The following is a 21346-nucleotide window of genomic DNA, read 5'->3' as shown; positions in this document are numbered from 1 at the left end:
AGAGGGAAACAAATGCAAAATTGTGTCGTTTATTATGCTCCAGACATTGTGTTAAATGGTTTACGTGGAATAGATTTTTGATATAACATGTAATAAACAAAAATGTGGAGCGTGTGAAAGCTAGATTTCTGAAAGATGAGTTTTTTTTCACTCTTAATTTATATTGTTAGTTCATTACATCCTTATTTAGAGGAATCACAATGAATTACAGCCTAAGCATTTTTTTTTAAAAACATCTGTCCATGTGTATTTCTAAACATTCACGCAGGGAAATGGAATCAAAATCCCTTTATGGAGGGTTTTTACATTCAGCTAGGAGTGGACCGGGTGTAGTCAGTGGCAATCTGAGGCTGCATTATCCAGTATGGTCACCAGTAGCCACGTGTGGCCACTAGCACTGGAAACGCAGCTAGTGTACTGTGGTCCCGCACTTTTTATTTTACTTCCTTGTAAGAGTTTACATTTAGAAACCGAAGCAGTGCGAAATATTTTTCCAACAACACAACTTGATTATTTTGTTAGGACTGCATTTCATGTTTACCGTTTCTCACACTGTCATATTACATGTATTGTTTCTAGTATTATATGTAAACACATCACTGACTAAGTTGATGTCCATGCATTGATTAAGTTCTAATGATTTTTTTCTGTGTATCAATGTAATATATCATGTGCACATTTGAATGTTTTATGGAGACACCACAAGTTCCAGTGACACCTATATAAATCATAATTGATAATTAAATCAAAAATATTATTACCTTAATTGTAACACAATTAAATTACTTTTCTAGTTTAAAAAAGTAAAAATGGACAAGTTTTTAAATTCAAAATGAAGGCATACTGCTGATGTAGAATTGTATTCAGGTGTAAAGGCTGGCACTTTGTCAGGAACATTAAAAAAAAGATTGGAAAAGGTATACTGTAAATTTCCCAATAAATGTCAATTGTAATTTGCTGACATGGAGCAAAATGAGAAAGATTGTTTGTAAACGTTTCTTAGAGATAATAAAGCGTACTATTTTAAGAGACTTTTTCAGAAAATATGTAATGAATTTGATATATTTCTTCTACAAAGAATTGATGAAATTAGCTCCCTGAAATCTCAAAGAATTTTTTTCTTTTTGTCCCTTCTGTAGACAATTTATTTTCTTTTTCTTTTTCACAGCTTTGTTGAGGTGTAATTGAAACACAAAAAAAACCTCACGTATTTGATGTACATAATTTGTTGAGTTTGGACAATGCATGTACCTGTGAAACTATCCCTACAATCAAGGAAGTAAACATCTCTGTCACCTCCAAAAGTTGCCTTGGGTTCCTTTACTTTTGTGTGTGTGTGTGTGTGTGTGTGTGTGTGTGTGCACAAGAACCCCTAACATGAGATTTATCCTCTTGACAAAATTTAAATGCACAATACCATATTGTTAATTACAGGCAGCTCTCTACAACTTACCCATCTTGTGTAACTGTAACTTTTAACTAGTTGAACAGCAACCCCCCACTCTCCCCTCCCCCAACGCTCTGGCAACCAACATTCTATTTTCTACTTCTCATATAAGTAAACTCATGCAGTGTTTGCCCTTCTGTGACTGACTGATTTGACTTGGTGTAATGTCTTCCAGATCTATCCATGTTGTCCCAAATTTTTAAGACTTTTAATAGGATCTGGGCTTGTTACTTTTGCCAGATATAAAATTGTTTTGATTTTTCACACACACACAGTTTTAGAAGGAGAGGTGGTAAAACAAACTTATTTCAGTTACAGAAATTTTTGTTAGAAAATTATGAGGAAAATACTAAAAAAGATATTTCACAAAAAGTGAGAACTTCAATTAAGCCACCAAACTATTGTTTATAAAATACAAGCTCTTTTTAACTATCAAAGATCAATTGATTCAAAATCTGAAATATGGCAAGCTTTTTTTGGTAGGGAGTAACTTTAAATGAGTCACAAGATATAAGACAATGCCCAGTTAGTACTTTGGGTATGTTTTGTAACAAGGGATTTATTAATTTACAAAGAAATATTGTCCTTTCATGGCCTAAAATATCAAACTCATAGCGTAAGTATTTTTCAATATTTTACATCTGTCAAAGAAGAATTTTGGCTAGATATTAAAAAATTAGTTTCTAACACAACTAACGCTTTTCCAGCTGTGTTAGGTCAAAAACACAGATTTATTGGAATTTTTTTTAAAAGGAACTGATGTTTCCTTTAAGTCTTTGTTTCACTGTATGATACATCTTACAAATATTTATGCTTAGCTTTCTGAAGTAGACTCCATGAAATCTGTCGTGGATAAAGTTGTTAAAATAATTCAGTTGTTAAAATCATATGTATATGTATATGTGTGTGTATATATATGTTATAATTATAATGAATCATTATAAATGAATAACTGTTGAAAGAAACAAAAAGACAGTGATTTTAATGGCCTTATGACTGCTTTGCCAATGCTCTTTGGTTGAGTTGAGAGTTTTACAAAGATTTGCTGTATTGTTAACTCCAATTCAAGATTTTTTTGAAAATAAAGGAATATTTGCCAAATATCCAATAATCAAAGACCAAAAAAAGTCAGTGTGGTTTACATTTTTACACTAATATCACACTGCATGTGAATGAACTAAATTTAAAACTCCAAGGAAAGGAAAAGCTTATCTGTGACCTAGCTAGAGAGATACCAGATTTTAAGTTGAAATTGAAACTTGTCATAATATGATCAATTAGTAACAATTTTATGCTTTTCTTATATGAGTACATATCAAGAAGATTTTAATTATAATTGATCACATCATGTAAACTGCCTACAAAAACAAGAAAAATGTGAAGAAGTCTGATGAAGAGTTGCTTTTCAATCTGTCAATATCATTTTGCTTTCAAGACTAACATACTGAGTTAACACAAGAGTTAACAAATTAACTTAGATGTATATTTGAAACTGACATCTTTTGCTTTGAAGTTAAAGCAATTATTTTTACAAAGATAAACCAGTTTTGTTAATGTGGATACCCTATAAAAGGAGAATAATTTATTAGTTATGGGAAAAATTTAAGTATGTTTGGAACCCCTTAACTATGTGAATGTATTTTTCCAATTGTGAACTATATAAAATAATGCACTTCACCTATTCCTCATACAAACTGAGCATCCAAATTTGGTGTGCTGTAAGTGTGAAGTAAGAAGAAAACAACCTAAAATATCTCATTAATGTGTTTTGTATTAATTATATGATCGAGTGTATTGTGTTATTTAAAGCACATTATGAAAATTAATTTACACGTTTATTTTTGCTTTTTAATGTGGCTATGAAAAGTTCTAAATTAAATATATGGCTTTACAATATATTTCTAGCAGACAAAGCTAGCCTGGGGGAGCCTGCAAATTGTCTCCTCAATAAATCCTGCACTTAGGTGACTCAAAGGGCAAAGAGGGGAGGAAATCAGCCTGAGTGAATGGCAGGTACCCTGACTACTAGGAGAATTTTTTTTCCCTTTTTTAAAAAAATTGAAGTATCGTCAGTTTACAATGTTGTGTCAATTTCTGGTGTACAGCATAATGCTTCAGTCATACATATACATATGTATTTCCTTTCATATTCTTTTTCATTATATGTTACTACAAGACATTGAATGCAGTTGCTTGTGCTATACAATATACACTTGTTATTTATTGGTTTTGTGAGGATTTCCTTGTATTTTTGATGTAAGAGATACTCTGCCAAAGTTCAGAAGGCATTCTGTGTGATGTGTTCCGTATGCAGGTGTAGAGTTTGCTGTCTTCGTAGAAGAGGGTGAGCTGGGCATCCTCCTACTTTGCCATCTTTGTCCAGCCCTGAGAACATTTTGCCTTGTCGGGTATATAAGTGTTTGTCAGTGCTTATCATTGTCTTTCCGTTCTTTCCTCTCTTAACCACAAAAAGAAAAGAAAGAGGAAGGTCACTTCTAGAAGCTTAAAGCCAGATTTCCTCTGGAAGTCTAGCAGGCCAGTCAAAATACGTCAGAGTCTATTCAGAGAATCTAACAGTGAAATAGAATGCCCTTTCCCTAGTAAGTGTAAGCAAATAGCTACAGGGTTTTGACTCCAGGTCTATCAGAAGCCCTGAACCAGAGAAAGGGAGAAACTCTGAGCTTCTCAGACCCTTTGAAGAGCTCAGACTTTTTGACACTGGAAACTCCATCTAAGAAAGTAAAAGGTTGTTTTTGCAAAATAAGAAAAGTGGGGTTAGCTGAAGAAGTGATTAGGGCTAAAACTGAAGTTTAATGGGAGAAGGCTATTTAATTTGCCCTTATGTATTTTTTATTTCTATTTTTCTCTGAAATATACAAGAATCATATACAAGGATTAGTGATTTGTCATGACCTAATAATTCATGCTTTTATTTTAATAATCACATTTTGGAGGAACGTCAGTATAAATGATCAGGCTGTTAGCTATCTTAGCACAGTTAGGGGAAAGTTTTGTTTGTCTGGAGGTGTTACGGAGAAATAACTCATTTACCTGGTGGCAGATATACAGAATCCAGACATGGAAACTGGGAGGAAGCAACCACTTTCTGAACAAGTTTACACACTCAGCCACACTGCTCCATCTGTGTGATACTCAGCTCTCTGCCTGGCACAGTGCCTGCCACCACGTAGGCGGCCAGAATCACTTGTTGGATTGAATTATAAAATGAGGTCATTTCCACAAAGAGGCTTGTTGCCTAATGGGAAGACAGAATGAAAATTAAACAAATATAATTGGTTTTTTTTTTTTTTTTGTATTTGTGTATTGTGTTTGTTTTGTTAATTATAAAAACCTATTTACAGTTTTGAGGGGGTTTTCCGTTTGTTTGTTTGTTTGTTTGTTTAGAAAAGACAGTGGGCACACAGGTCACAATACAGATAATGCATTTACTACCTGAATTCTCACTCTCCAAATATTCCCTGTAATGACTTGGAATCATTTTATCCCACATTCGTTGCCCTAATTGAAAACCTGTTATACAGTATCTGCATGCTGGGGCCAGTAAAAACTCATCATTTGAACACAAGTCTGGGCAAGAGGACGCAGGGTGCCTTGCAGTCTGTCTTAGCCATTTCCCCTGCAAGATGGCTTCTCTCCTGCCTGCGCTGCTGATGGTATTGTTTAAACTTGTGTGTTATCGCCGTCATCTTCCCCACATTGTGAAGTGAAAATGCCTTCTAAGAAAGTGGCAAAGCTTGTGAACAAAGTACATCAACCAAAGAGGCCTAGAAAAACCCAATCACTAAAAATAGTTGAGAGTGAAAAAGTGCTTTGAGAGAGGAGAATGAATAGAAAACACGAGCAGGTAAAAAAGACAATATAACGTCCATTGGCTGTTGAACTCCATGGCTGCACAGAGCATCTGTCTATACTCACTAATGAGTTCATGAAATGCAGTTGGTGTTTTAAATCCTTTATATTTCAGAAATCCTCCATGAATTATTGTACAGATTTGTAAAAGTGTTTTCATAATGTGGGGAAATTGGTTATGGTTTTAAGAAATGCTTTTTTAAGTTTTCTCACTTAAAATAATGAAATATGGGCTCAAGCTATTTGAAATTTCAATATACAAAATATTTGCAGAAATAAACTGGATTTATATAACACAAGATGCCTGAGGTCACAGAGTGAAAATAGAATTAGATGGTGTTATGAAATAATCTGTTTTAGAGTTTTCACATCTAGAAAGGCCTTTTAAACTACAAAGAACTTAATATTTTTATGTTACTTAGAGATATTTGGCAAATATATGATAGATAATTTCCAAACAGAACTTCAAAGCAATCCTGTGATGTTGAAATTAAGTTGGAATCCTAAATAAAATTTCAGAAAACACATTTGAATTTTTTGATATCTTTATAAACTCTTCTTAAAAAAGAAAAAAAAAATGAGCATGTAAGTCATAAGCCGATCCTTGGGCTGTATGGCTGTTCCTAGCTGGTTTCTTTATCTCCAGTCATCCCCACCCTTCCCTGTCCCAGGGGTCAGCACAAAGCTTTCAGAATTTTCAGTGAAAATTAATCTGGCATATCATTGACTATGTCCTCTGACCAAATGGAATTAAGTGTATTTTTAAAATAACATAACAAACCCAATATGTTTGAAAATTCTAAAATACACTTCTAAAAAAAAAAATCCGTGGATCAAAAGACAAACCAAGGTAGAAATTGGAAAATGCATAAATTCAGAAGATAATAAAATAGCACATATAAAATATATGTAAACAGCAAAATAGATATTAGTGGGGGTTTTACAGACTTTAATGTTTATTTTGAAAATAAGAAAAGATGGAAATTAATGAGCTAAGTGTCTTAAGAAATCACAAAAACAACAATGCACACAGAGCAAAGCCAAAAGCTTATATTTTTGAAAATCTTAAAAATTGTATCTTTGACTAGATCGATTTTTAAAAAGGAAAATAATTAACATTAGGTTTAAAAAATTATTTGTAACTATAGATATGAGATAATTTAAAATATTAAGTGAGTGGTATGAACAATTATATCCCTTTAAGTTTAAAAACAGATGAAAGGGAAAATATTACATACCAAAATTGACTCAAGAAGAAACAGAAGATCTGCATATTACTGTAACTATTAAGTAAATTAAATAAATGGTTTAAAAATAACCCTCACACATACACAAGACTCAGAAGTTTTAGTGGTGAGGTCTATAGAACAATCAAGAAGCAACTGATTCTAGCTTTATACAAATACTTTCATATAGTAAAGAAGGAAATACTCAATAAAAAATGTTAAAAAAAGAAGGAAATACTAACCAATTTATTCTATATTTTTAATACAATTTTAAAGCAAAAGTATACCAGAACAGTAAGAGAAAGAATGACAACATATTAACCTATTAATAATAGATGTGCAAATTCAAGGCAAAATACTAGCAAACAAAAGCTAGCAATGTATTAAAATTCAGTTACATTCACACATATACACACACAAATGGTACAAGGTGGGGGTCTTCAACTGTATTAATAATGTTCTATTTCTTAAGGTGAGGGCTCAAAAGTTCTTTCCATTACTCTCTATAGCCTTTTTTAATGCCTAAATTACTTCAAAATATATTCTTAAGCAGCTAAAAGACCTTTGAGATATAACTGAGGTTGTCCAAGAATTGGGCAATTTTAAACTGAAATGTTAATATAGTCGTTTCTGGAGATGTTTAAAGACTCATAAAATATAGTTCATCCATGTTTTATTCTTGACTCAATCTTCTTTACTCCCCGGAAATACACTAAATTTCCTCTGTCAATAGACTGTATCTTCAATGACATATATGTTCTACTTTTCCCTCTCAACTTTCACCACCTCCTTAGCTTATGAATATACTCAAGCCTCTTCCATCCCTCGTAAATTTAAAACAAGAATTCCTGTCATGGAAACCTGCTGTGAATGCCTTGTTCCCCTCTTACCCAGAGTTCTTAGAAGAGTGGTCTGTCCTTCCTTTCTTCGACCCATCACTTCCACTCCCTCCGCAAACCAATGCAATCTGGTTCCTGTCCACTTCGGTGGAAGAGCTCACGCTTTGGTCTCAACTACCACGGGAAAATCAGATTCAAAATGACTGTTCCGTTTAAGGGACATCTGCGGCAGTCGACGCCACTGATCCCTTCCTCCTCCCTGAAGTCCTTTCGGCCCTTGGTTGTGTGATGCTCTGCCTGCCTTGTTTCCTCACATCTCTTTATTCTGCTTCTGCATTCTTCATAACCGCTGAGTTGTCACCTTTGTTTAAATCAGGTGACCCAATGCCTGTGGGTGGATTTCTGAATTCTCTATCTGTTCCGTTCATCAGTTTGTCTATCCTTGTTCCAAAACCACACTATCTTATTTACTATCTCTTTATAATTCTAGGCTAATAGAAGAGCTCCAGCTTTGTTTCTCTTCAAGATTGTCTTGGCTGTTACTGGCTCTCCAAATTTCCATATACATTTTAGAAAATTGCTCTTTTGAAGTCTTTTTTACCCTCTAAATCTGGCCCCAAAATGTTTTGGAAATTTTTGAAATTCTAAAGTCTGAGAGTATCCAACTTAGTTATTCCTACTCGTTTTAAGGATTAATTTAGAGGGTGGTTTCATCAGAAAGTTTCCTGTCCACCCCAACATAGATTCCTTAGCCTCCCATTTTATTATTGTCCCATTTAATATATTATTAAATGATTTAAATATTTACTATGTTATTCACATGAGACAGAAAAGTAAATCTACCTGTCTTTCACATAACTGGCAAGTTTTAAATTTGGAATTCAAATCCAGGTCTGATTCCAAAGCTTAATTTTTCTTTTTTCACCATTTACTCCTCTTCTAATAATATAAAACTTAATCATGGAATTTAAGTGTGTTAAATATTTGATGTTTACTTTTTAAAACCCAATGAATTATTAACTTTATAGCAAATAATATTCAATATCTGTAAATACAGGTTCAAGTTAAACTTTCATTTTTTAAAATATCATATCTATTTTTTCCTATTCTACATAAAAATAGTGTTTACTTTTAAATTATTTATTTCCCTGGAATGTGTTGGCATAAAACAATAAGTATGTTATCCTATTTGTGAATTCTGTGGGTCAGGGCACAGCCTGAAGGGCTTCTCTCTGCTTTACCAGGTCTGGCGCCTCAGCTGGGAGGACTGGAGTGGCTGGCGGCTCCTTTATTTATAGATCTGGTGCCTGATCCAGGATGACTGAAAGGCAGGGCTCTGCTGAGTCTGTCAACCAGGGAGCCTAGATGGGGCCTCTCCTTGTGGCATGTGTTCCAAGAAACGGATCATGTCAGGAGAGTGAGCATCCCTGAGAAACAGGAGGAAGATGCAGTCTCAGACGTCACACACCATCAGACTCTACGGGTGGAAGGAGTCACAAGTCCCCAGCTTTAGAGGGAGGGGACTTAGAGCCTACCTCTCAATGGTAGGAGTGACAACAAATTTGGGGGCAACATATCTTAAAACCACCAAAGTTTATATAAATTTCTACACTTGAATCATGTTTTTGATATCTGCATGCTGGTTTCTCTCTTTGCTGCCAGTATTGAGCCTGAGAGTGATGCCTTCATAGGATCCAGAGTTAGATACATTCTGCAGGAGAGAGGTGACAGTTTAACACAAGGTCCCATCACCTTTCACATTAGCAGGATTTTGGGCTGGTGCTAGAAACAAATTCTAAATCTTCCATCCCTCTCTTCTGGGATTTTTCCATCATCATGGACTGTGAAAGGACTGGCACCTAAGGGATGGAACAAGGAAGTGTTTGCCTGACTTCAGAAACATTCTTTTAGATTATGATAATAAGTAATATATGGGGAGATATCTAAATGAAGATAAATGAACATTTTAATATTTCATTTGAGCAGTAATAGGGTACATGTCTTGAGCACTTAACTTACCACCTGTCAGCACTGTACTCAGCATTTGTTTGCTCTTTTAACATTCCGTTCCCTTGCCACTAAGAGCGTGGTCCTCACACAACAGCATCACGTCCCCTGGGAGCTTTTTAACAACACAGAATCTTGGGCCCCAGTCCAGGCCTCTCGAATGCGAACATGCCTTTTAGCAAAGTCCTCGAGAAATTCATGATCACGTTAACATTTTAGACATACTGCTCGATGAAGGAGGCACTGCTGCTTACCTGCCTTGGGAAACCTGCTGAAGAGTGTGCACAACTTATGAGTTAACAGAGCCAGAATCCAAATCCAGGTTTGACTGGCTCCAAACCTATGCTCCTAACAAATGCTCCAAAATGCCCCTCAGTAAATTTCATCCTCAGACCAGCAAGGGATTTGCTATCTTGTTTAAAGGGACGTTGTGAAAATCTTCAGTGATTCAGAAAAAGAGGCTCTGGAACAGGTTTCTCCACCAAAGCAGTATTTATTGCTCCAACACTCCGCAAATTCTTCAGCCCTTCTCTTTCCCCTGGGAGATGGAGACGTCCTTAAGAGGTGGCACTATTGCCTGGTTTGTTTTTACATCTCCAGAAATCAACACCCAAGCTGCAGGTAACGTACGATCTGCTGATCTGCTCCTTACACGCTCATTAATGAATCAACAATGGACCTGTTTGTTCAAGTGAGCGGTATGGATTGTGGACAGCTGGGAGCTGATGTTATATGGCAAGAAAAGAAGATATAGGGGTCCTCTCTGGGGTTTGCCACAAGCCCAAGAATTCAGGTGCAGAAAAACCAAGGTGCAAAGCTGCTGCTCCTGGCTTGTCAGTAGGGCTTATCTCTCCATCCAGGCCTCCCCCTCCACCCCAGGCAAGCAATGGACTTCCTGAGAAAGTTCCCCTTTCTTTCCCAGCTTTGGGGCATAACTCCTCTGCAGCAATAATTAACTTCCACTTGATTTATGAAGGACCGGACCTGTAAAATGCAGGGAAGCTTAATCATAACCCCCCAGGTTTCTGTGGTCCCTCAATTTCTAAAGCTCTTTTTTAATGTAGTCCATCTCACCTCTTCTTATTGAGAAGTCTAGGGGGAGGGAGCTAGCACAGCCAGCCGGCAGTGCTTGGTGGTTGGAGAAACCAGATGTCTGGCTTTCAAGGGACAGTTTTCATTACGCTTGCTCTCCTGCTGTAGTTATTAACGACATCCTCTTTGCTGTCAGAAACACCCCTGTTTGGATGATAAATTATATGGTCTGCCTAGTCATGGGGGCCTAGCGATGGTCCTGAAGTTCCCTCCTGCAGGGAACTGCTTTCTGGACTGCTCAGCCGTCACTGCTTGGTTGTTCCTGCAAATGTGGTCTTCAGACCAGCTGCTTCAGCCAGCTGCAGATCTGAGTATCCATGTGGGTGCTCAGGGCTCACCTTGGTCCTCCTCACTCAGAACCAGGAGCTCCTTTTCCCTCGGGGCCATAGTTTGACATTCTCTGCTGTAACTTTAGCTTCCCTTGAAGACCCCTGATAACCTTCTCTCTGCCCCAAGCACACATCCTCCCAACTCTTGGCACCCAGAATTGCTAGTTTTGTTTTCTTTTTTTCTGGTGGGGGAGGTAATTAAGTTTGTTTGTTTGTTTATTTATCTATCTATCTATTTATTTATTTGATGGAGGTGCCGGGGATTGAACCCAGGACCTCGTGCATGCTAAGCAGACACTCCACCACTGAGCTACGCCCTACCCCCCAGAACTGTTCGTTTTCAGCATCCCACCAGCATTCAGCGGCAGTGACCCGCCTACACCACCCGCCTCTGCCCCGCGTACCAGAGCACTATTATTAGGTGGTAGTGTCAGAAACGAGCACTCCCTGGCGGCCCTTTGATCCCCAGAGTGGGGGAGAGAATGGCCGGAAGGGACAGCCCAGCCTGAGGTTACAAGGTCCGGCTCCCCTTCCTCTGGGCTCCGGAGGCCTGCGGGCCAGCAGGAAGGAGTAGAGCTATTCTTAGCCAAGGTGTGGGAGCCTGGCAGGAGCTGCAGGCACTGCCCCCAGGGTCAGAGACAGGAACTGGCCACCCACTCTGGCTGCTTCCCCTCTCTCCCTTGGCCACCCCTCACCCAAGGAAATGACCACCACACTCCCCCCACCCACCCGCCAGCAGCTAATGGCTCAGACGCGGGCCACCCTCTCTGTCCCCTCAGCTGGCTCAGCCGGCCTCTTATAGGGCAGCCTGGGGGTCCAGTTAGAACCGGGAGGTGCCTTGGTGACCACCTCTGTGTTCCTTCACTGAACCCTCTCATTCCACAGGTGCCAGGACGGGGCCCCACAGAGGAGCAGTTCTGTGCTCAGGTCCACCAGGCTGTTTAGGGCCTGAACATTTAGGCAGTGCTGGGCGGGGTCATAGGCGTTAGGGGCCCTACGATTGGGCTGAGGTTTCCAGATACCAGTCAGAGGACATGAGCTCTCCATGACAACATTTCCACAAGTCCTCAGTAGAATAAGGAAAATTAAGAAAAGTTCACCAGCTGTGCTCTTGTGGAAAGGGCTTTCTTTTGAGGTGATGCTCTTCTTACCTCGAGGTTGTAAAAATGACCTTGTTTTTAAGAAACGACTATAATCATATATAATAATCCTGTGTTAGTCCCTAACATTAAAACATTTTCTCTTATTGAAGTGTAGGGGGCAAAAAAGGAACAAATAGAATGGAGAAAACTCAAAAGAAAATAAAGGCACAGTTCATTTATTTGTTTGGGAAATATTCAGAGGGGCTTTTGTTCGTCTGCACTGGACCAGAGGACAAAATACACATGGTTTCTGCCTACATGTTGCTTATAGTCAAATGGGGATGACAAGTAACAAGCAAATAAATGTGTGGCTGTAAAATGTGACACGTGCCATGGATGAATTTTTAAAGGGCAGGGGGCACAAGGGGTGAAAGAGAACAGAAGGGACCGGGGGTGGGGAGGAACGCATTTTCTACTGGCTGGTGAGGGAAGACCAGAAGATGAGGAGCCAGTTTACAGAACGTGGGCAGGGAAGAGGAGGAGTCAGGCGAAGGGACAGCTTGGGATAAGACTTGAGGTGGGAAAAGACGTGGCAAAGTTTGAGGAACCCAAAATTGCCAGAATGGTGGAGAGATCGGGCAGAGAGGTAAGGCTTAGGGAGGACGCTGAGAGGTGAGTTGGTGTCCAGCCCGGCCAGCTCTCTCCGTCACGGTGAAGAGTTTGGATTTTATTTTAGAGCAAAGGGAAGTCATAGAAGGGTTTTCAGCAAGAGAATGAAATGGCCCAGTTTTAATTGTAAATACATGATCTCTGCCTCTGGCTGCCGTATGAAGAAAGAAAAGAAGAAATTCAAGAATGGTCGTAAGGAAACCGGATTAGAAGCCACTGATGTTCCAGGTGAGCCATGCAAGAGCAATGGAGATACTGAGAAATGGCAGACTCAAGACTTCCCCAGAGAAGATCATGTTCTACTTGTCAAGCAAATACACACACACACACACACACACACACACACACACACACGAGTCAGGTTATCTGGCAAGTGTAGTAAAGTCACATGTTTGGACACAGATTTTTGGAGAGAAGAGTCAAAAACAGTCCAGGACTTTCCCACACTTTCTCCAGTTCAAATCCTCTGGCTTTGCTCTGGGGTCTTCCGATGGTTGCTGTGCTCATGCCCCTAGATCAAAACATCCTCAGAGGAACCTCCCAGACCCCATCCCTACTGTCCCCAACCAATTGTCTCAAAGCTCCCCAGTTTGGATTTGGCCATCTCTGGAGAAAACACACATCTGGGAAGCAGCTGCCTGGACACTCAGAAAATCATCTTTGTCTAATCCAGTTGAAGCCAGAGTGGAGAAGAGGCGTGGAGAACTGAGAAAAAACATAAAGTCTGTCCAAGATGGGATCTGGGTAGTCTGTCAGGGGCACCACCCCAGATCTTCGGAGACAAGCCTCCAGGGTAGCCACTGGGCTTCCAACTGGCCTTTGTGCCTTCTTCTGATCCCTGCGAGACCACATGTATCCCACAGCTGTGTACCATCTGCTACCCTGCACCCAAATGAAGCTACAGTTTGGGTTAAAGACGTGAGGGGGAAGAGGCTGACTCTTCCCTGGCTCTGGAGAGTGAGTTATGGGAATAGGCATCCAGACTCCCCACGAAGTAGGCAAGTGGCCTGACAGCCATCTGCACAGTGGCTCCCCCAAAACTCAAAGAAAACTCAATGTTCTGGGGTTTCCCAACTCCTTCCCTACTAAACGTTTCAGACTCTAGCTTAGAAACCTCATCTTTCCTATTTACTCTCTGCCCTTCTCCTTTTCTCCACACCCCAAACATTTGCACCCCGAGTCCCCAACCTGGGTCGTCACGAGTCTAACAGCCTCTAGTCAGGCTGACATGCAATCCTCCCCAAAGGGAGAGAACTGTACTCCCACCCAGCACATGATGTTATCGGCCCCTCCCTGAACTCAGAAGCTTGGTGCAGCCCAGACATATGGATCTTTTTAGAGACTCTTGCAATTTGGCAATCCTGTTTCACACCCTCCAAGTCCTGCTGCTCCGACACTGCTCTGCCGGGACTGCAGCACGAGCGGGGAGGAGGGGACCTGGGAGCTCTTTCATTCTCCTTCTTCTTGTGTCGTTGCTCCTGGCAACTGCCTACTGAATCTGGAAAACAATTGTTTCTCTCCTGGCCTCGTCTTTGGCTGAAAACAGGAAGGAAGAGAGAGAGAGAAAAGACAGAACACACAACTACTCTGGTTAGTTTTCCAAGACAGAGCCTGGGAGGCCCTCAACCAACCACGCGCTCGGTCTTGCTTCTCCTCCTCCTCTCCATTGCTGGCCGCTCCAGGAGGAGCCATTTACGTCCCCCAAGGTCTGTGTGAACAGCGCCGCTGGGTCTGTGCAGTGTGGGGCCAGAGCACCATGTGATGCATCTCCGCCTCCATCACGTAATCCAGCCTGAACCTCTGTGAGTAAATTCAGAAATGATGGAAAATGCATCTCTGGAGACCAGAAGATGTCCCTGCAACTTTGCAGGCACGCTTGTCCCTTTTTCTGCCCCAGCCAGACGCACAGGAGGCTGCCATGTCTTGAAGGAAAGGGAACCTTCTTGCTGTCTCCGGAAGAAAGAATGACTTCTCTGCTCAGGGACCAGAAGCCAGAACTGCCAAGGAGAAGGTTCTGACACTTAGAGGTTTTATTCTCCTGGTGCGAGACCTCTGGTGACTCCCAACTGGGGAGTCTGTGAAATTTGCTCCCTAAAGGGAAGGGCCATCTTGGATAAAGATGTTAAATTAAGAAGGGTCCAAAAATTTATGGGAATTGGGCTGGTGTTGACCCATTCTCCCACCCTCTGCCTCCGAGGTGGTCTCTTCCAAGCGCAGGCTTAACTCAGAAGATGTGCAGTGGGAGAAAGGAGAAGGGAGAAATGCTCCCAGAACCAGGCCTGGACCAACCGCCTTACTTTATGTGTTGGTTTCAAGACAGAAAAGATCTCCACATAAAGTGCAACAGTCAATAGTTTGGGACAGATGTTTCCTTTCCAGTTGCATTTTCCTGTCCCAAGTTAAAAATAGCGACCCTCTCTTACTTTGTTTTCCATCAAATGTATGTCATTAAAGCTGTCCATTGGGTTTCCAGGACAAAGACTGATAGGTTCCTGGATTTTATAGCTTGTTGGCCCAAGAAATAGATGCAGTGCTGGGTGCAAGATGATTCAGCCCTTTGAGGGGATTCTTGGACCATCTGGTGAAGGAAATCGTTTCTCTGCTCCTACCTTTAAGTAGCACCAAAGAGAGAATTTCCAAGTGAGGAAGGACAGTTTGCCAAGGAGCTCCACTTTTGTTGCTCCAAATAAATCCTTCATCTTGGAATTTCCTTGAAACCATCACACCACCCCTCCCGGATAGCGTGGACCCTCTTTGGTACTCTGGCTTTAATGGAAATATAAATGTTGTCTGGTAGCACTCCTGAGTGATGCTGAAATAGGCCTGCACTGGCAAGAAAATTTATGGAAAAGCTAGTAAAGACACAAGGGAAATAAACAGAGACAATACCAGAAGCACAGACACACTCACATTCACAAACAATGGATTTCTGCTTCCCAGGGTTTCGAAAATCTTTACCCAAGTTGCCCTCATCACTGACAGAATTGATTCACTCTTTAGCCAGGATGTTTGTAGCTATTAGCTGGCTGCTCCCTCAAACAACCCAGGTCCTAACAAATCTAAAGAAAAGAACTACAATCATGAATAATCACCACACCTTTTCCCTTTTCAAATGAAAATAGCTTTTCTGGTTATTTCTGTTTGTGAAAGTAATGCAGTTATTGTAAAATGAATAAATAAAAAGTCTGTGCTCCATACAGAAGCAAAAGTGACATCTGGCCCTAACTCCGCTGCCCCGAGATGACCAGTGATTATGTAAGTCATACATATGATCCCTTCAGACACTGCCCTTTCCTCCCTCCCCACAGCAAAGGAGCATCGCACTGTGACATGCTTTTTTCCACCCACATGTCCTGTCACTAGCTCTTCATCGCTATAGCAATGCACAGAAAAGCTGTGCATATATTCAAGTCTAGCTGAAACGCCACATCTATCTCTCTTACCCAGAAGCCTGTGCCTTAGGAAGCAAAACTGGGATGGCAGCCCCGGGCCAATGTCAGAGGGAGGCAGGAATGAGGCATTGTGTTTTGCGTCTCCTTTCTGAACATCATTACATTTTTGCCTTTATGCTATCCCAAAGGGCCTATGAAAGATGCCAACAGATTATCTCGAGTGCCTGCCCTGATTTATCAGCTCAAGCTCACTCCCTTTTAAGGAACAGCCCCACCCGCTCAAGTGCAAGAGAAGGATGTTTTCCCAGCATAAGAATGATCTCCAACCCTCTTGAAGTATATAAATATATATATATGCAATTTGAAAACTTTTATAACTTAAATATTTGTAACAAATTCAGGCACAAATTATTCACAAACAAGTAATGCTATAATGAAAAAGAAGACATACTCCAGTTAAAGTACAGATTAACAAGATAAAAGGAATTTTATCCACAACAATTTGAAAACTTTCATAAACACATAATTCCCTAGGGAAACATCAAAATTTACTCAAGAGGAAATGTTTTAAACCTGAGAACTCTTAAAACAGTTACAGAAATGGAAATAGGGTTTTAAAATAATTCTATACTAAATAAAAAGACCAAATGATTTCACAGGAAACTTTTAACAAATCTTTAAAGAAGTGATCATTCCAACCTTACAAAAATTCCTCCTGAGAATATAAAAAAAGGAAATGCTCACCAGCTCACTTTATAAGGACTTCATAACCCCAGTACCCAAATCAGACAATAACAAAATGATGAAGAAATACAGACCCATTTCATCTATGAATATAGAAACAAAAGTCGTAAATAGAAGATTGCATTAGCAAATTAAATTCTACAGTATATAAAAAAGATAATAAACCATGACAAAGGTGGATTTAATGCAAAGTTGGTTTAATGTTAGAGAGTCTATAAATGTAATTCACTATATGACCATATAAAAGAGGAAAAATCATATATCATTTCAATAGTTACAGATATTTTTAAAATCGTCATAAGTTCACTAGTAAAGAAAGAAATCTTTTAATAAATTAGGAATAGGAGGTAATTTCTTTAGCATGATATAAAAAGTACATTTAAAAAATTAAGCAAATGTAGTCCTAAGTAGGGAAACATTAGAACATTACCCTTTAAAATCTGCAATGAGGCAAAGATAAGATCAACACATTTGTCATTCCTGTAGTAGATGTTCTTGCCAGTACATTCACTTAAAAAAAAATTCAGAGGGAGAAGGATTGGAAAAAAAAAATCACTATTTGTAATTGATATGATCATTTACATAGGAAACCCAAAAGAGTTCTACAAATACTGAGAAATAATAGGAGAATTTAACAAGTAACTCAATAGAAGATTAACATAAAACAATGAACTGTCATTTCATACACTAGCAACAAAAATAATTGAATAGAAGATACTATTTACAACAGTATTAGAGGACTTCAGTTACGTGGGAATAAATCTAACAAAAACTGAATTAAAGCCACTACAGGGAAAATCATAAATTCAAAGAAGATCCAAACAATGGAGAACTATTCCAACTTCACTGAATTAAAGATTCCGTTCTCTCCAAATTCATCTACAGGGAAATTTTGATCAAAATCCAAAAGGTCATTTTGGGGAGGAACCCAAAAACAGATTCTAATCGATATGGAAGCGCAAAGAGCCAAGAATAGCCAGGCCACTTTTCCAAGGAAAATTTGAGTCTTCACTTAACATACCCATATCAGGACTTATTTGAAGCAGCAGTAAATGAAGCAGTGGTACAGGCACTGGGATACATATGACGACCAATGGGTAGGGAGCCCGGAAACAGGCCCACATATCTACGAAATGTCGGCACATTAACAGTCACAGCATTTCAGATCAGTAGGGAATGGAGGGACCACACCATGAACAAAGCTGGGAAAGTGTTTCTCTGTAGGAAAAAATACATGAAACTGAATTAGTGCCGGTTATGCACCCTGCATCTCAGTCTTAACCCCACGCTTCTCTACTCTTCTCTATAATACTAGATAAAACGTGTGTTGGCTCTATTATGTGAGAATATTCAATTCTGCTCCAGAGGACCAAGAAAGCAAACAGGATGGGTGAAATTCATCAGACGTATTGACTATAGATGGTAAGCAAGCAAGCAGTTTGTGAGATCTAGGCAGAATTCAGATGTGCTGAAAACAGGAGCGAGTTTGTAATCCGTAAGACATGCAAAAACAGAAAAAATGGAGCACATTACAAAAAGAAGAGGACAAACAAGAGTGTTACTTACAGATAGAAATGAATAGAAAGATCAAGCCACAGGTCACTAAGTATAGAGCATGCTTCCTCGGGGCTGACAGCCAGGCCACCCCACGTTGTCTCCCTATTGGTGACACCATTCTGGTCCCTGTAGGCTCTGCCCTAGAAATGCTGACAAAAGGAATGCCACCCTGAAGAACACTAAGGAGCTGCGTGCATAAACCTGCCGCCAGGCCTGCTTGTCCTGTGTCCCTCAGTAGAGCAAGGATACGTTGGTTCCAAGCATCTTTCATCTGCTGATACCTTAACCTCAATGCTGGTCCTCGTAGCCACAGTATTGGAGTGAAACACACGATTGAGATGCTGTGATCCTTTCGCACCCTATCCCAAGTGGGTTAACCCCAATTCTTTCCTCTTGGCTCTGGCTGTATGCTTTAAATAGATTCAGTAACCTCTGTGGTTTGATCATCATTATTCAGTCTGAGCCTTCTTGGTCCGTGGCCTCTACAGCCTGCACATTGGGAGGCTTCCACTGAATGGAGCCAGTTCCCCCAAGACACTGGGGCTGGGAATCTATATGCCACGTTTCTCAGACTCCCTGGGCAGCTGGTTTCTGGTTAGGTTCTGCCAAGAGGAAGCACTGGAGAGAAATTGGCAGGTGGGAAGAGGAAAGGGGGCTCACTTCTGACCTCTGGTTCTCATCACCCGACCCCTCCACTATCTGAACACCTCCACTACCAAAGATCCCTCTGCCAAACTGGGATCCCTGAAAGCTTTCAAAGACCCAAAACAAGTTAGCCATGTGGGGAAAAAAAGGCCTTAATTCCAAAATATGAAGATGGAAAATTGAAATGAACAAACGTTTCATTAAATGCCTCCAAAAGGTAAACTTAGCCAACTTGTAAACTGCAATCCAATTCTTCAGCAGCTATCCAGAAATGCAATGAAGTTTGAATTACAAGGACAAAATGAAGACTGTCTTAAAACTCGAACATTTTAAAAACAATTTTCCTTTTTTTTTTTACGTCAAAGAAGTTATATTTAACATGGGATGAGGGTCTATTTTAAATGGATTGATATGATGTGGGTGTATTTTGGGGCTGGGAGGTGGGATGTTCAATGGTAAGGGTGGTCATGACCTAGAGGTCTATAAAGGGCCGGACAGAACCTCTTACTCTTGAGATTTCTGTTGTACCCTCCACTATGTCCAGTGTAGTTAACATCCCCTTCACAACAGCTTCTGTAATGAAGTAGGGGAGCAGAGACGGCGAGGAGCAGTTAAGAAAGCTAGCGTTTTGAAGAGATGTGCTAGCTCAACTCTATCTGGCCTGTGAAGAAACATAAGGTCCCAGGGCAGACTTGTGTCCAGTGGCTGGAACCTGAGTCTGTGGGTGGTCAGGGCAAGGTTGTGTGTGCTTGGAGTAATGAGTTTCAGGGAACCTGGAGAATAGAAAGAGTTGCCAGTTATCACCTAGTGTCATGGTTCTGGTGTCATCCGTAGCCTTGCAGAGAACAATTCTGGTTTCTCAGAGGAAAGGAGTTGTCAGCCTCCAATCTTCTTACTCCTACATCCTTCCCTGATGTCTGATATCCACTCTGTCCCTGGCATGTCTTCCTTCTACACCAGGGCTTCTTAAATTGAGCGTGTATAAGAGAGAGCGCCCGTTAAAAGTGCAGATTCCCAAACCTTACCCTTGATCCTGTGTAGGCCACGTCTAAGAAGCTCTGCTCCGTAGGATCCTCTCTCTCCTCTGCCCCCAAAGCTAGTTGAAAAATTCAGGTGCCAGAGACAAGTTCTTCCCTGTTCCCCGAAGCTTGCGCAGACAAATGGCATCTGAAGCAACCAGAAGAATTTACTGAGAATGAAGGAAGAGCCGAGGGGGCCAAATTGGTTTTCATACATAGCAAGGATTGCTGACCCACATTTTGTTCACAGCCTCTCAGTGGGTGTAAAGCAGATCCAGGTCCTGGAACTGAGAGAGTTGGGGTTGGGGGAAGGCAACACTCTTTCTGTTAATTGGGATTTCCAAGGACAAAGGCCCAGTTTTAAAAATTTTGTAGCCCTTTCTGTCCCCAGCTGCAGGCCCTTGAGATCAAAATGTGGTCAGATCCAAATCACCACTTGCATTTTGAAACAGATTCATACTCTACCATCAAGTGCTACCGAATTTGCATTATAAGCCTTTGGTTTCATTATGTGATGAAAGGCTTTGTTTCCTCTGTAAAGGAAAGTCAGGCAGCACGATCAGAATGGAGGTTTGGGGGTTTTCTTTTAGACCTGGACACCCTTCTACTTTCATAATGCTAGGGGATCTGCAGAGAAATAAATCAGAAAGAGCAAAGAGTGCTGGGCTTTCCTCTCTCTCCCGTTGGGCTTTGTGGCACAGACATCATGGAAGGGACTGGACTGGGTATCTGTGGTCCTGTGATCATGTTTACCCGCTTCCGGTGCCATTATCTGCTCCTCCTGGCTTTTCTCTTCTCCAGTCTCCATCTCCCCCGTCCAATCCATGACTGGGCTGACTGCTCAGCTCGAAGTTCCTGCATTTCAGATTACCAACATCCAGAGCAGTCCGTGAGAAATAGGGAGCTCCAGGGTCAGTTCGGTAGAAGAGGCTGGAGTCAGGGGAAGTCTTTTTTTTTTTTTTTTTTTTTTTTTTCTGATAGGAAAGCAAGATGAAGCCCCTAGAGTCTCAGACGCGGGCTTAGAGAGGATGTAACTGGAGAGGAGGCATCCCAGGTGCTTGCGGGAGTCCTTTGTCTTTATGATGATGGTGACAGGATCAAAATTATGTGGGAAAATCAGGACGGTCCAGGAAAAAAACCCCTGCAAATTAAAATAGACTTTGTAGGAAAAAAAGTGAAAGGAAAACTTGACAAGGACAGTTTGGGAGGGTAAAATGGATGATTACAGTCACATATGTGTCCTGCTCAAGCTTTATGCATCATTAATATACAGCACAGCCTCAGGTATGACTTTCCCTAAATGCATCAGATTGGACATGGGGTAAGTTTTACATGATTAGCAAAAGGCTCCCACTTATCAACTCAGGTCCTCACCAGTAGATTCCTTCTGCAAGATTGTTCTCAGCTTAAAACTTTAAAATAAAGAAA

At 40.5% G+C, this 21346-nt stretch overlaps 1 long non-coding RNA gene across 1 annotated transcript; it reads right to left on the bottom strand.

Annotated features, from left to right (window-relative positions):
• Positions 1 to 17696: 17696 nt before the first annotated feature.
• On the bottom strand, positions 17697 to 20783 carry LOC116148679 (uncharacterized). Its single transcript, XR_004132207.2, has 3 exons — positions 20672 to 20783; positions 19925 to 20066; positions 17697 to 17915 (listed from the first exon to the last, which is right to left on the bottom strand). It is a non-coding gene; the product is annotated as an uncharacterized LOC116148679 (long non-coding RNA).
• Positions 20784 to 21346: the final 563 nt, after the last annotated feature.

This window comes from Camelus dromedarius, chromosome 21 (genome assembly GCF_036321535.1).
Source record: "Camelus dromedarius isolate mCamDro1 chromosome 21, mCamDro1.pat, whole genome shotgun sequence".
Taxonomy (NCBI): Eukaryota; Metazoa; Chordata; class Mammalia; order Artiodactyla; family Camelidae; genus Camelus; species Camelus dromedarius.
The sequence above is the reverse complement of the archived record's forward strand: the minus strand, read 5'-3'. Positions and strand labels throughout refer to the sequence as shown.